The sequence below is a fragment of the Giraffa tippelskirchi genome, chromosome 9 (assembly GCF_054371585.1).
Source record: "Giraffa tippelskirchi isolate mGirTip1 chromosome 9, T2T-mGirTip1v1.2.pri, whole genome shotgun sequence".
NCBI classification, from domain to species: Eukaryota; Metazoa; Chordata; class Mammalia; order Artiodactyla; family Giraffidae; genus Giraffa; species Giraffa tippelskirchi.
Genome location: NC_137283.1, coordinates 35958090 through 35972448, shown reverse-complemented (window position 1 = coordinate 35972448; position 14359 = coordinate 35958090). Strand labels below are relative to the sequence as shown.

Here is a 14359-nt window from a genome sequence, read left to right as displayed (position 1 = left end):
CTACTTCCTAATTTACAAAACTGAATTTATAAGTATGTTCATTGGTATCAGTTTTTAGATTGTACCCAGTGGAGTTAAACAGCTGTCCTCTGACTGACTTGCCTTAGGATCATCATCAGCATGTCTGTTCATGTTGCTGGAAAAGACTTTTTTCATACTGTTGGATTGCTGCATCATATGCCAGTGAATATATATACATGAGTGTGTGTGTGTGTGTGTGTGTGTATGTGTGTGTACCATGTGTTTATCCATCTCTGAAAACAGACACTGTGTGTGCATGCAGTCTTCAGTTCAGTTCAGTTGCTCAGTTGTGTCCGACTCTTTGCGACCCCATGGACTGAAGCCCCCCAGGCTTCCCTGTCCATCACCAACTCCTGGAGCTTGCTCAAACTCATGTCCATCGAGTTGGTGATGCCATCCAACCATCTTATCCTCTGTCGTCTCCTTCTCCTCCTGCCTTCGATCTTTCCCAGCATCAGGGTCTTTTCAAATGAGTCAGTTCTTCACATCAGGTGGCCAGAGTACTGGAGTTGCAGCTTCAGCATCAGTGCTTTCAATGAGTATTCAGGATTGATTTCCTTTAGGATGGACTGGTTGGATCTCCTTGGTGTCCAAGGGACTCTCAAGAGTCTTCTCCAACACCACAGTTCAAAAGCATCAGTTCTTCAGCGCTCAGCTTGCTTTATAGCCCAACTCTCACATCCATACCTGACTACTGGAAAAACCATAGGTTTGCCTAGACGGACCTTTGTTGGCAAAGTAATGCAGTCCTGGGCTGTGATAAATATCGGTGCAGTGAACACTGGAGCATAGGTGTCTTATCAGATGGTCTGTTCTCCACCTGCAGAGGCCTAGCATTGAGAAGGCCAGAGATTATGGTAGCTCCTATTTAGTTTTTGAAGGAAGCTCCCTCCTGTGCTGTGTCCTGACTGTTTCCAGTTGTTGTTACCCAAAGAAAATGTGCAAGCGTCTGGTTTCTCCAGGCCCTCTGCAGCATTTATTATTGGTGCTGTTTTTGTGAATGACTGTTGTGAGTGGTAGGAGGTGGTACCTCATTATAGTTTTGATGTGCAGTTCTCCATTAATGAGCGATCTGGAGCTTGTTTCCTGTGCTTTAAAGTGACCTCTTGAGATTGTCTTCTTGAAGGTTCCCTTTGTTTTGATATGCTCTCCGATTACCCACCACAGCACATTGCTTGAGGAAAGGGATCCCTACAGCTCCACAAGCTTTGTGAATTTGAAGTGCTCCAAAACAGATTTCTAAGCTGTTGTTACCAGAAGTGCCCACAAGGCGGCAGCACTTTCTCAGGCCCCTTGGAAGGCCTGCCGCCTTGTGGACCACTTCCCTTATGGCTCAGCTGGTAAAGAATCTGCTTGCAATGCGGGAGACCTGGGTTTGATCCCTGGGTTGGGAATATCCCCTGGAAAAGGGAAAGGCTACCCACTCCAGTATTCTGGCCTGGAGAATTCCATGGACTGTATAGCCCATGGGGTCACAAAGAGTCAGTCATGACTGAGCAACTTTCACTGGCAACCAGAGCCCTAGAGACAAGTTGTGTTTCTGGGTTGTAGATGAGTGGAATGTGCCAGGGCCTGAGTCTCCTTACATCTTCCCCTTTATCTGTACCACCCCAGACAAATCCCAAGCCTGCAAAGAAGGCAATGCTGGGGATGCTGTGGTAGCTACTTAGGGACATGCCGAGGTAAGAGGCTGTGGTGGGAACCCCTCTCAGGGAGACTGGAACCAACAGCCTATTTGGCGCTCTCTTTGCCTAGAGGGTCCACCTTTTTTGTGGTGTACTAGGCTTGGTTGAGCTGTGGGACAGACTGCCTGGATCTCTAGCGTGGAGTCCCTTCCCCGTGGCCCAGGCACTCCAGGTTTGAGGAGGGCTTCCTTTTGGTACACTGTCCCCAGGTACCTCAGCTCCAGCCCAGTCCGGCCTTGGGTCCCAGGGGTGCTCAGGCTACTGGGCTGTGAGAGCCCAGGGGCCCCTGAACTGGGTAGAATACTGTTCATATTTGGTTTCTTTTGAAAGTTAATGCTTCTTGCATGGTGGATGCAGTTCGTTTGCAGTGTCCTGTTTCTTTTGGGTGTACAGCCACCAGATTCACTTGTGCATAAATGTCTTGCTCTTGGAACTGTTTTTCTGGGTAGGTAGATAGAGGCTGCAGAGTAGAAACCTGTGTGCAATATGCTAGGTCCTTGTGCATTTTTTATTGTATGTATGTGACTGTCCCTCTATCAATCCCAAGCTTGTAATTTATAAAACTTGGTTGATAAATGTGATCATTGGTATCAACTTTCTCACTGTACCCAGTGAAGTTTTCTTAGGCAATTGTTCCTTGTCTGACTAGCTACCATTAGGATCATCAGAACATCTGTTCATCTTGCTGGAAAAGGTATTTTGCATATTTTTTGATTGCTGTGTCATATGCCAGTGAATATGTGTATATGAATATGTGTGTGTATGTATTTGTATGTGTACCACGTGTTTAATCTAGCCATCTCTGAAAATGGACTCTGTGTGTGCTTGCAGTCTTGGGCTGTGATAAATATTGGTGCGGTGGACACTGGAGTGTAGGTATCTTATCGGATGATCTGTTCTCCACCTGCAGAGTCCCAGCGTGGAGAAGGATAGATAGTGTCGTAGCTCCTATTTACTGTCTGAAGGGAGCTCCCTCCGGTTCTTTGTCCTTGCGGTCCCCAGTTGATCTTTCCCGAAGCAAACATGGGAGGGTTCTGGTTTCTCCAGGCCCTCCTCAACACTTTTTGTCGGTAGTGGTTTTTTGAATGACCATTGTGAGTGGTGGGAGGTGGTACCTCATTATGATTTTGATGTGCAATTCTCTACTAATTAATGATCTGGAGCCTGTTTCTTGTTCTTTCCAAACAAACAAGCAAACAAACAAAAACACTATTGTGCCTTAAAGTGACCTCTTGAGATTGTCTTCTTGACGGTTCCCTTTGTTTTGATATGCTCTCCAATTATCCACTGCAAAACATTGTTTCAGGAGAGGTGTCCCTACAGCCCCACATTTCAAAATTTGTGAATTTGAAATGCTCCGAAGCATTTCTTCTTAAGCTGTTGTTACTAGAAGTGTCCACAAGGAGGCAGCACTTTGTCAGGACCATTTGATGTTTTCCTGGCACCCAGAGCCCTAGAGAAAAGTTATGTTCCTGGGTTGTGGATGAGTGGAATGGGCCAGGGCCTGGGTCTCTCTACATCTTCTCCTTATCTGCACCACCGCAGACAAATTCCAAGCCTGCACAGAACACGATGCTGGGCATGCTGTGGTAGTCAGGTGGGGAGATCCGAGGTGTAAGAGGCTGTGGTGGGTATCCACCTCGGGGAGACTGGAGACGAGGTGCCCATTCGGAGCTCTCTCTGCCAAGAGGGTCTACCTTTTTTGGGCGTACTAGACTTGGTTGAGCTGTGGGACGGCCCGCCTGGATCTGGAGCATGGGGGCCCATGCCCCATGGACCGGGGTGTCCAGGGGACTTCTTTTTGGTACATCCTCCCCAGCTGCCTCAGCTCCAGCCCAGTCCAGTCTTGGGTCCCAAGGCTACTCAGGCTCCGGGGCTGTGAGGGTGCCCAGGGACCCCAGGACTGAGTGGAAAACTGTTCACATTTGGTTTCTTTTGAAAGTTAATGTTTCTTGCCTGGTGGATACAGTTCGTTTCCAGTGTTGTGTTTGTTTTGGGTGTACAGCCACCTGATTCACTCACACATAGATGTCTTCCTCTTGGGGCTGTTTTGCCCTGTAGGTAGAGGCTGCTGAGTAGAATTCCCTCTGCTCTATGCTGGGTCCTTGCACATTTTTATTGTATGTATATGACTGTCACTCCTTTAATATCAAGCTTCTACTTTATAAAACTCAGTTGATAAATGTGGTCATAGGTATGAACTTTTAGATTGTACTCAATGTAAGTTTTGTTAGGCAGTTGTTCCTGCTCTGACTAGCTTTCCTTAAGATCATCAGCTTGTCCGTTCATGTTGCTGGAAAAGGCATTTTGCATGCTTTTTGATTGCTGTGTCATATGCCAGTGAATATATGAATAAGGATGTGTGTGTGTCTGTGTATGTTTGTGTGTGTGCCACATGTTTATCCATCCATCTCTGAAAATGGACACTGTCTGGGCATGCAGTCCTGGCCTGTGATAAATATTGGTGCAGTGAACACTGGAGTGTAGGTGTCTTTGTGGGTGATATGTTCTCCACCTGCAGAGTCCCAGCGTTGAGAAGAATACATAACATGGTAGGTCCTGTTAAATGTTTGACAGAAGCTCCCTCCTGTTCTGTCCCTCCTGGCTTTCTCCAGTTGACAATTCCCAAAGCAAATGTTGAGGATTGTGGTTTCTTCAGGTCCTCTCCAGCTTTGTCTGTAGTCTTTTAGTGAATGAGCATTCTGAGTCGTGGGAGGTGGTACCTGATTAATAGTTTTGGTGTGTGGTTCTCTGTTAATTAGCAATCTGGAGCCTGTATCCTGTGCTTTCCAAGCAAAAGAAAAAAAAAGAAACATTAATATGCCTTAAAGTGGTTTCTTGGGATTGTCTTCGTGAAGGATCCCTTTGTTTTGATAATCTCTCTGATTACCCACCCAGCACACTGCTTCAGGAGAGGGGTCCCTACAGCCCCCAGTTCATTTCAGTCGCTCAGCTGTGTCCAACTCTTTGCAACCCCATGGACTGCAGCATGGCAGGCTTCCCTGTCCATCGCCAATTCCCAGAGCCTGCTCAAGCTCATGTCCATCGAGTCACTGATGCCATCCAACCATCTCATCCTCCGCCGCCCCCTTCTCCTGCCTTCAATCTTTCCCAGCATCAGGATCTTTTCAGATGAGTCAGTTCTTCACATCAGGTGGCCAAAGTATTGGAGTTTCAGCTTCAGCATCCATCCTTCCAATGAATATTTAGGACTGATTTCCTTTAGGATGGACTGGTTGGATCTCCTTGCAGTCCAAGAGACTCTCAAGAGTCTTCTTGAACACCACAGTTCAAAAGTATCAATTCTTCGACGCTCAGCATTCTTTATGATCCGACTCTCACATCCATACCTGACTACTGGAAAAACCATAGCTTTAACTAACGGACCTTTGTTGGCAAAGTAATGTCTCTGCTTTTTAATATGCTGTCTAGGTTGGTCATAACTTTCCTTCCAAGGAGTAAGCATCTTTTAATTTCATGGCTGCAGTCACCATCTGCAGTGATTTTAGAGCCCAAGAAAATAAAGTCTGACACTGTTTCCATTGTTTCCCCATCTATTTGCCATGAAGTGATGGGACCAGATGCCATGATCTTGGTTTTCTGAATGTTGAGTTTTAAGCTAGCTTTTCCCTCTCCTCTTTCACTTTCATTAAGAGGCTCTTTAGTTCCTCTTCACTTTCTGCCATCAGGATGATGTCATCTGCATATCTGAGGTTATTGATATTTCTCCTGGCAATCTTGATTCCAGCTTGTGCTTCATCCACCCCGGCATTTCACATGATGTACTCTGCATATAAGTTAAATAAACAGGGTGATAATATATAGCCTTGATGTATTCCTTTCCCAATTTGGAACCAATCCATTGTTCCATGTCTGGTTCTAACTGTTGCTTCTTGACCTGCATACAGATTTCTCAGGAAGCATTAAGCAGTTAATGGTCTGGTATTCCCATTTCTTTAAGAATTGTCCACAGTTTGTTGTGATCCACCCAAAGGCATTGGCGTAGTCAATAACGCAGAAGTAGATGTTTTTCTTTAGTTCTCTTGCTTTTTCTATGATCCAACGGATGTTGGCAATTTGGTCTCTGGTTCCTCTGCCTTTTCTAAATCCAGCTTGAACATCTGGAATTTCTTGGTTCACATACTGTTGAAGCCTGGCTTGGAGAATTTTGAGCATTACTTGGTAGTGTGTGAGAGGAGTGCGTATTTGAAGTGCTGGAAAGCTTGGATTTTAAGCTGTTGTTATGAGAAGTGTCCACAAGGTGGCAGCACTTTCTCAGGCCCATTTGAGGTTTTCCTGGGAACCAGGGTCCTAGCGAAAAGTCGCATTCCCTGGTTATAAATGAGAGTGGAACTTGCTAGGGCTCGAATCTCTTTATGTCTTCCCCCTTATCTGCACACCCCAGTGAAATCCCAAGCCTACACAGAAGCAGTGCCTGGGATGAGTGGTAGTCAGGTGGGGAGAAGGCAATGGCACCCCACTCCAGTACTCTTGCCTGGAAAATCCCATGGACGGAGGAGCCTGGCAGGCTTCAGTGCATGGGGTCCCGAAGAGTAGGACACGACTGAGCGACTTCACTTTCACTTTTCACTCTCATGCACTGGAGAAGGAAATGGCAACCCACTCCAGTGTTCTTGCCTGGAGAATCCCAGGGACGGCGGAGCCTGGTGGGCTGCTGTCTATGGGGTCGCACAGAGTCGGACACGACTGAAGCGACTTAGCAGCAGCAGCTGGTGGGGAGATGCGGAGGTCAGAGGCTGTGGTGGGATCCCACATCCGGGAGACGGGACCACGTGCCTGTTCAGAGCGCTCTCTACCTAGAGGGTCCACCATTTTGGGGGCATATGAGGCTTGGTTGAGCTGTGGGACGGGCTGCCTGGATCTTGAGCGTGGGGTCCTGTCCTCCATGGGCCAGGCACTCCAGGTCTGAGGAGGGCTTCCTTTTGGTACGCCCTCCCCAGCTGCCTCAGCTCCAGCTCAGTCCTGCCTTGGGTCCCAAGGGTGCTCAGGCTCCTGGGCTAAGAGCGTGCCCAAGGGCCCCTGGACTGAGGGGACTAATGTTCGTCTTTGGTTTCTTTGAAAGTTGTCTTCTAGTGTGGTGGATACGAATCATTACCAGTGTTGCCTTTGGTTAGGATGTACAGACACCTGATTCCCTTATACATATGTGTCTTCTTGGGATTGTTTTGCCCTGTAGGTAGGTAGAGGCAGCTGAGTAAAATTCCCTCTGCTATACCTGAGGTCCTTGTGCATTATTTATTGGTATGTATATGAGTGTCCCCATGGTAATCCCAAGCTTCTAATTACAAAACTCGGTTGATAAATGGGTGTTGGTATCTGTTTTTAGATTGTAGCCAGTGGAGTTTACTGAGGCAATTGTTTCTTCTCTGAGTTGCTTCGCCTATCACCAGCATCTCTGTTCATGTTGCTGGAAAAGACATTTTGCATACTTTTTGACCGTGGTGCCATATGCCAGTGAATACGTGTATACGGATGTCTGTGTTATGTGTGTGTGTGTGTGTGTGCCACGTGTTTATCCTCCTCTCTGAAAATGGACTCTGTATGCATGCAGTCTTGGCCTGTGATAAATATTGTTGCAGTGAACACAGGGGTGTAGGTGTCTTTTTGGATGATATGTTTTCCAGCTGCAGAGTCCCAGCATTGCAAAGGCAAGATACTGTGGTAGCTCCTATTTAGGTTTTGAAGGAAGCTCCCTGCTGTTCTGTGTCCTGGCTGTTCCCAGTTGACATTACCCGAAGCAAGTGTGCGACCGTTCTGGTTTCTCCAGGCCCTCTGCAGCATTTATTGTCGGTAGTCTTTTTGTTTAATGACTGTTCTGAGTGGTGGGAGATGGTACCTCATAGTTTTGATTGCAGTTCTTTATTCATTAGCGATTTGAAGCCCTGTTTCCTGTCCTTTCGATAAAAAAAAAAAAGAAAAACCATACTCATGTGTCTTAAAGTAACCCCTTGAAATTGTCTTCTTGAAACTTCCCTGAGATTTGATATGCTCTCCAATTACCAACCCCAGCACATTGCTTAAGAGGTGTCCCAACAGCCCTGCAGACTTGGTGAATTTGAAATGCTCGAAAGCAGATTTCTAAGCTGTTGTTACCAGAAGTGTCCATAAGGGGGCAGCACTTTCTCAGGCTCATATGGGGTTTTCCTGGCGACCAGAGCGATAGAGAAAAGTCGTGTTTCCTGGATGTAGATGAGAGTGGAATGTGCTAGGGCTCAGGTGTCATTATATCTTCCCCCTTATCTGCACCACCCAGACAAATCCCAGGCCTCCAAAGAAGGCGATGCTGGGGATGCCATGGAAGTCAGGTGGGGAAATGCCGTGGTAAGAAACTGTTGTGGGAACCCATCTTGAGGAGACTGGAGACCAGATGCCTATTCAAAGCTCTCTCAGCGAGGAGGGTCCACTGTTCTCGGCGTACTGTGCTTGAGTGAGCTGTGGGGTAGCCCACCTGGATCTGGAGCATGGGGTCCCATCCCCCAGGGACCAGCCACTCCAGGTTCAAGCAGGGCTTTGTTTTGGTGCACCCTCCCCAGCTGCCTCAGCTCCAGTTCAGTACAGCCTTGAGTCCCAAGGGTGCTCAGGCTCCTGGGGTGTGGTTCAGTACAGCGTTGAGTCCCAAGGGTGCTCAGGCTCCTGGGGTGTGAGAGAGTCCAGTGACCCCAGGACTGAGGGGAATACTGTTAATATTTGGTTTTATTTGAAAGTTAATTTTTCTTGCATGGTGGATACAAGTCTTTTCCGGTGTCATGTTTGTTTTGGATATACAGCCACCTAATTCACTTGTACATTTATGTACTCCTCTTGGAATTGTTCTGCCCTGTAGGTAGTTAGAGACTGCTGAGTAGAATTCCTTCTGCTACATGGTAGGTCCTTGTGGATTATTTATTGTATGTATATGACGGTCCGTATGTTAATCCCAAGCTTCTAATGTACAAACTTGGTTGATACATGTGTGCATTGGTATCAGTTTTTAGATCATACCCAATGGAATTTTCTGAGGCAATTGTTCCTTCTCTGACATGCTTCACTTAGGATCAGCATGTCCATTCATTTGCTGCAAGGATGTATTGCATGCTGTTTGATTGCTGCATCATATGCCAGTGAATATATGTATATGGATGTGTATGTGTGTATACATGTATATGATTGTGTCTGTGTGTGTACCACGTATTTATCACCCATCTCTGAAGATGACCTCTAGGTGTGCATGTAGTCTCAGCTTGTGATCAATATTGGTGCAGAGAGCAATGTCTTTTTTGGATGATCTGTTCTCCACCTGCAGTCCCAGCACTGAGATGGCCAGATACTGTGGTAGCTCCTATTTAGTTTTTGAAGGAAGCTCCCTCCTGTTCTATGTTCTGGCTGTCCCCAGTTGACGTTACCTGAAGCAAATGTGGGAGGGTTCTGGTTTCTGAAGGCCCTCTCCATCATTTATTGTTGGTAGTGTTTTTGTGAATGACTGTTTTGAGTGGTGGGAGGTTTTACCTATTTATGGTTTTGATTAGCAGTTCTCTATTAAATAATTAGCAGTGTGGAGCCTGTTTCCTGTGCGGTCCAAATAAAATAAAAATTAAAAAAAAAAACAATGTGCCTTAAAGTGACCCTTGAGATTGTCTTCTTGAATGTTCCCTGTGTTTTGATATGCTCTCCGATTACCCACCCCAGCACACTGCTTGAGAGATGTCCCTACAACCCCACACAGGCTTTGTGAATTTCAAGTGCTCCGAAGCACTAGTTTTCAACTGTTGTTACCAGAAGTGTCCACAAGGCGGCAGCACTTTCTCAGCCCCACTTGAGGATTTCTTGGCATTCAGAGCCTTAGAGCAAAGTCGTTTTCCTGGGTTGTAGATGACAGTGGAATGTGCCAGAACTCGTTTTCCTTATATCTTCCCCTTTATCTGCACCACCCCAGACAAATCCCAAGCCAGCAACAAAGGTGATGCTGGGGATGCCGTGGTAGTCTGGTGTGGAGATGCCGAGGCAAGATGCTATGGTGGGAACCCGCATGGGGGAGACTGAAGAACAGGTGCCTATTCAGAGCTCTCAGCCTAGAGGGTCCACCTTTTTGGGGGGCCTACTCGGCTTGGTTGAGCTGTGGGGCAGCCTCCCTGCACTGGGGAGTGGGGTCCCATCCCTGTGGTCCAGGCCCTCTAGGCCCAAGGAGGGTGTGGTTTTGGTGCATCCTCTCAAGTTCCCTCCATTCAGCTTACTGGCCTTGAGTCCCAAGGCTGCTCAGGCTCCCGGGCTGTGAGAGTAGTCCGGGGACCCTAGGCCTGAGGGGAATACTCTTCACATTTGGTTTCTTTTGAAAGTTAATCTTTCTTGTGTGGTGGATACAGTTCATTTCCAGTGTCCATTTGTTTTGCGTGTAGTGTACAGCCATGTGATTCACTTCCACATCTATGTCTTCCTCTTGGAATTGTCCTGCCCTGAAGGTAGTTAAATGCTGCTGAGCAGAACTGCCTGTGCTATATGCTTGGTCTTTATGGATTATTTGTTGTACGTATATATCACCGTCCCTCTGTGAATCCCAAATTCCTAATTTACAAAACTCGGTTGAGAAATGTATTCATTGATATCAACATTTAGATACCAAATAGAGTTTTCTTAGGCTGTTGGTCCTCTCTGCCTGCCTTCCCTTAGGATATTCATCAGTATATCTGTTCTTGTTGCTGGAAAAGACAGTTTTCATGCTTTTTGATTTCCATGTTATTCCAGGGAGTATCTGTATATGCATGAGTGTGTATATGCATTTATATGTGTGATTATGTTTGTTTACTGTGTTTATCCACCCATCTGAAAATAGACACTTGAAGGTGCATGCGGTTTTGTTGTTGTTCCAGGAAGTGTCCACGAGGAGGCGGCATCACCTCAGGCCCTGCTCTTGTTCTTGACAACTGGACCCCTACAACCTACAAAAGTTCTGCACTTGTTAAGAGTGCAATGTGCCAGGGCTTCTGTCTCATTATCTTTCCCCTTATCCTGCACCCCATACACAGATTTGAAGGCTACCCGAAGTGCCACGCTGGGGATGCTGTGTTAGGTAGGGAGATGCTTAGGAGACTATCCGTGGGAACCCCACATGTTCTATGCGTAAGACTGTGCTGTTAATCCCAACCTTGTAATTTAGAAAACTCGGTTTGTAAATGTGTTCACTGGTACCCGTTTTTAGATTCTGCACATAGGAGTTTTCATAGGGTATCGGTCCTTCTCTGTCTGACTTCCTGTTCCTAAGATCATCACAGGATGGTCACTTACGATCATTCCCGTCATTGGAAAAGGCATTTTTCATGCTTTCTGATTGGTAGGTCATATTCCAGTGTGTATATATTTGTGTGTGTGTATGTATATATGTTCTGTACACACATGTGTCTTTACCATGTTTATCCGTACATCTCTGACCATGAACTCTGGGGGGCTTGCAGAGGGGGCTGGTGAGACACATCGCTGCAGTGGCTCTGTAGGTGTCATCTGGAATCACGTTTGTTAACTTGGAGAGACTCAAGAGAAACCAGGAGTGAGAAAGCCAGATTTTGTGGTAGACCCATGTTTAGTTTAAGAATCTCCATACTGTTTTTTTTTTTCCTTCTGTCAGCAGGTTACATTCCCTGAAAACAGGGTAGCAGCGTTTCTTTTTCTCCGTGCCCTCTTTGGCTTGACTGGTTGGCATGAGGTGAGATACCTCAGTGTTTTCATTTGTATTAGTCTAATAGTAATAATTAAGTCTTTTTTGTCCTCCACTCATTTTTCCTTTTGAGAAATGTTAAGGTTTGTCCTCGTTAGTTGTGTTGTTTTTGCTTTTTTAAAAAAACTTACTGGAGTATTGTTGCTTTACAACGTTGTGTTAGTTTTTCCACAACAGGGGAAGAGCTATAAGTCTACACATATCCCCTCCCTCCCCTCTCGGAAATCACCGAGCGCTGAGCTGAGCTCCCTGTTACACTGCAGCTCCCCGCGACCTGTGTTACACCCGGCAGACTTACGTGTGTCAGTGCTCCTGTCTCAGTTCGTTCCATCCTCCCCTCCCCTCGTTTTCACAAGCATGTTCTCTCCCTCTGCATCTCTATTCCTGCCATGCAAATAGTTTCACCAGAAAGTTAATAACAGTTTTTGACAGTATTTCCTTTCCTAAAAGACTAGTAGTAAGTTAAAATTTCATCTACAGCTCTTCTTTCTCAAAACATTTTTCTTAGTTATTCCATTGCAGTGTTATTCTAAGAAAGTCCGATGCCAAAATCTTCTATGCTATTGTATGGAAGATTAAATTTTACTGTTGTGTGGTAAGACTATTCAGTGACTGACTTTGTCATTGGAATCTGATACTCCAACACCAAGTCTACAATGTATTCGGAAGTCCAGGTGGGTGTCATGTCATTTTGATGTGAATTTGCTTTAAGACTCCATTTTGCAATAAACATCTTGAAAGTTAAATATTCGTAAGATTGTTCATCCCAGTGATGCATTTATTCTTGAAGAGTGCATTATGAATGAGATTATGGTTTATAAAAGTGAGAAGTTTCCAGGTTTGATTAAAAACATTGACCAAAAGGAAAACGCTTACCAGTATTGAAAAGGGACCAAACACAACTCTTCTATCCCTTAGCAAAGGAAACTATCATTTGATGATAATCTTATTTTTGTATTGGGATGTGTACCCTTGATGAGTAAAACCTCAAAATTAAGACTTTAATTCTTTGAATGGCTTTTCCTAGATTAACAGAATCTGCTTCCCATCAGCCCCAGGTATCCAATACAGACAGATGTATGACCTGGACAAGAAACTCCCAACAGCCGTGGGGCCAGGTAAGTAGTAGAAGCTAACAGGGCAGGCGGACAGGACCGAGCCCTCTGGAGCAGATGTAGCCATCTGCCTGGACTGGGAACGGGAGCCCAGCAGTACCCTGATCTGTATTACAGCAAAGCTAGATATGGCAACCATGCATTTTTTTCCCAAAAATTTATTGGGTGGAGGGAGGGAGTAGGTGACAGTTGTAGCCTGTAGTTGACCAGTCTGCAAGCTGGTAGCTTCTGGAAGCTTCCTTTGGCATGAGTTGCTTTGGGTTTCTGAGCCTTCAATCAAATTTAAAATAACTCTCACTGGTCAAAAACCAGAGAAGCAAGGCTCAAAATCATTCTGTGTAATCTTAGTACATAACAAACATAAGTGAAAAACATCAGTGAGGTCAAAAAATCCTCAGTTTGGAATATAAAATGTGACTTAAGTGGCCCAGGCAACTATGTGACGGTAGGTTTCTACTAACGCTTGTACTAATGCACTAAGAAATACATGTTTGAGTGTACCGCTTCACAGTTTGTAATGTTTTATGTAGATGAACTTCATAATAAGCTTGATTTTCTACTGCAGTGTACAACCATGGAGCTGAAGGAAGTCTTTTCTTTCAGCATCAGATACCAGCATGGAGCGAGCAGAGATCAGAGTTTGGATCTAGCTGCAGTGTCCGGGGCCATCTATCTGTCCTATACTGTATGGCCTCGAAAACCTGGACTCCCTCACATCAGAATCGTATTGCTTATGCATCCTAAGGCAAGTTCCCTAGACATTTACCTGCAGGCTTGGTGTTCAGCTTCCCCATCGTGCATCGTGCACTGGGAATGAATAGCATTTCTTTCTTTTTTATTTAGTGTCTCTTACCTGTTACCCTCCCTCTAATTTTAGGCGGCAGGGCTAAAATGGTTTAAAAAAAGAAGCCAACATTCAGCCTACATTTCAACTGAAATGCTGTGCTCTGTGATCAGTTCAGTCTAGGTGGTTTTACAGCGGGGAGTTGAGGGAAAGTTATTTTAAGAAACTGACATTTTAATGGTACTTTTCCCTTCTAGCATGAACTGCAGTGAGGTAACTGGCTGAAAACAGAATCCTACAGAAGGAACACAGTGAGTGATGCCTTTGTCGGACTTAACGGACAGCAATGATTCCTACGGTTATGGATTTTGTTAAGGGTACTTATATTCCCAGTTTCTTTAAGAAATTACAGTGATCACTGTTGGTAAGGTTTATAAGGAAGCATGTTAGTAACCTCGCAGTCAGCGGTCACTCTCCCACTATTGTGACTTCTAAGGCAATGCTTCTAATGCTTTGCCACTAAATACCTCACTTGTAAGAGGGTTTTGCTTTCCCAAATTGTACTCATAGCTTAACTCAAGTTTTCAATCAAGAATGACTGTTGAATTGTTTCAGAGTATTTTCAACAGATTATACATCCATTGAGATCATGTGTTTTCTAGTATGTTAGTAAATCATTCACATCAGCATGGAAATATGCTCTCTTCAGAAAAAGGAAGAAGACCTCATGCTTCTCTCCCCTTGCTTTTACAGTAAAAGGCCATTTCAATTCTCTTGCTCTAGCAAAACTGCTCTTATCAAGATGACCCTTGAGCAAGCCTGGATGCTCTCAGCGAATCCGGCTGTCTCCACAGGCAGAGTAGCCAGCTCTGCGCCCTGCTGACACTTACAAGGTAAGTCAGTCTGGCTGTTCCTCTGCCGAAAGCCTCACTGGAGAGGCTTCTATGACACCCGATAGCAGAGAGCTAGCTCTTCATGCCCTACTCATTCCACTGCCACCTTTACCGGGTTTTAGGTTTCTTTTTCCATAGCACTTAACCCCATCTGA

The 14359-nt window shown here is 45.4% G+C and overlaps 1 protein-coding gene across 1 annotated transcript in view; it reads left to right on the top strand.

Moving 5' to 3' along the window:
- The window catches only part of ATXN7 (ataxin 7), a 139499-nt gene that overhangs the window by 122571 nt on the left and 2569 nt on the right, over nucleotides 1-14359 (top strand). The window contains exons 19-22 of the mRNA XM_081524522.1: nucleotides 12440-12530; nucleotides 13131-13272; nucleotides 13569-13688; nucleotides 14065-14204. The gene's annotated coding sequence lies outside the window, so the exon portion shown is untranslated. The remainder of the gene's footprint in view (nucleotides 1-12439; nucleotides 12531-13130; nucleotides 13273-13568; nucleotides 13689-14064; nucleotides 14205-14359) is intronic.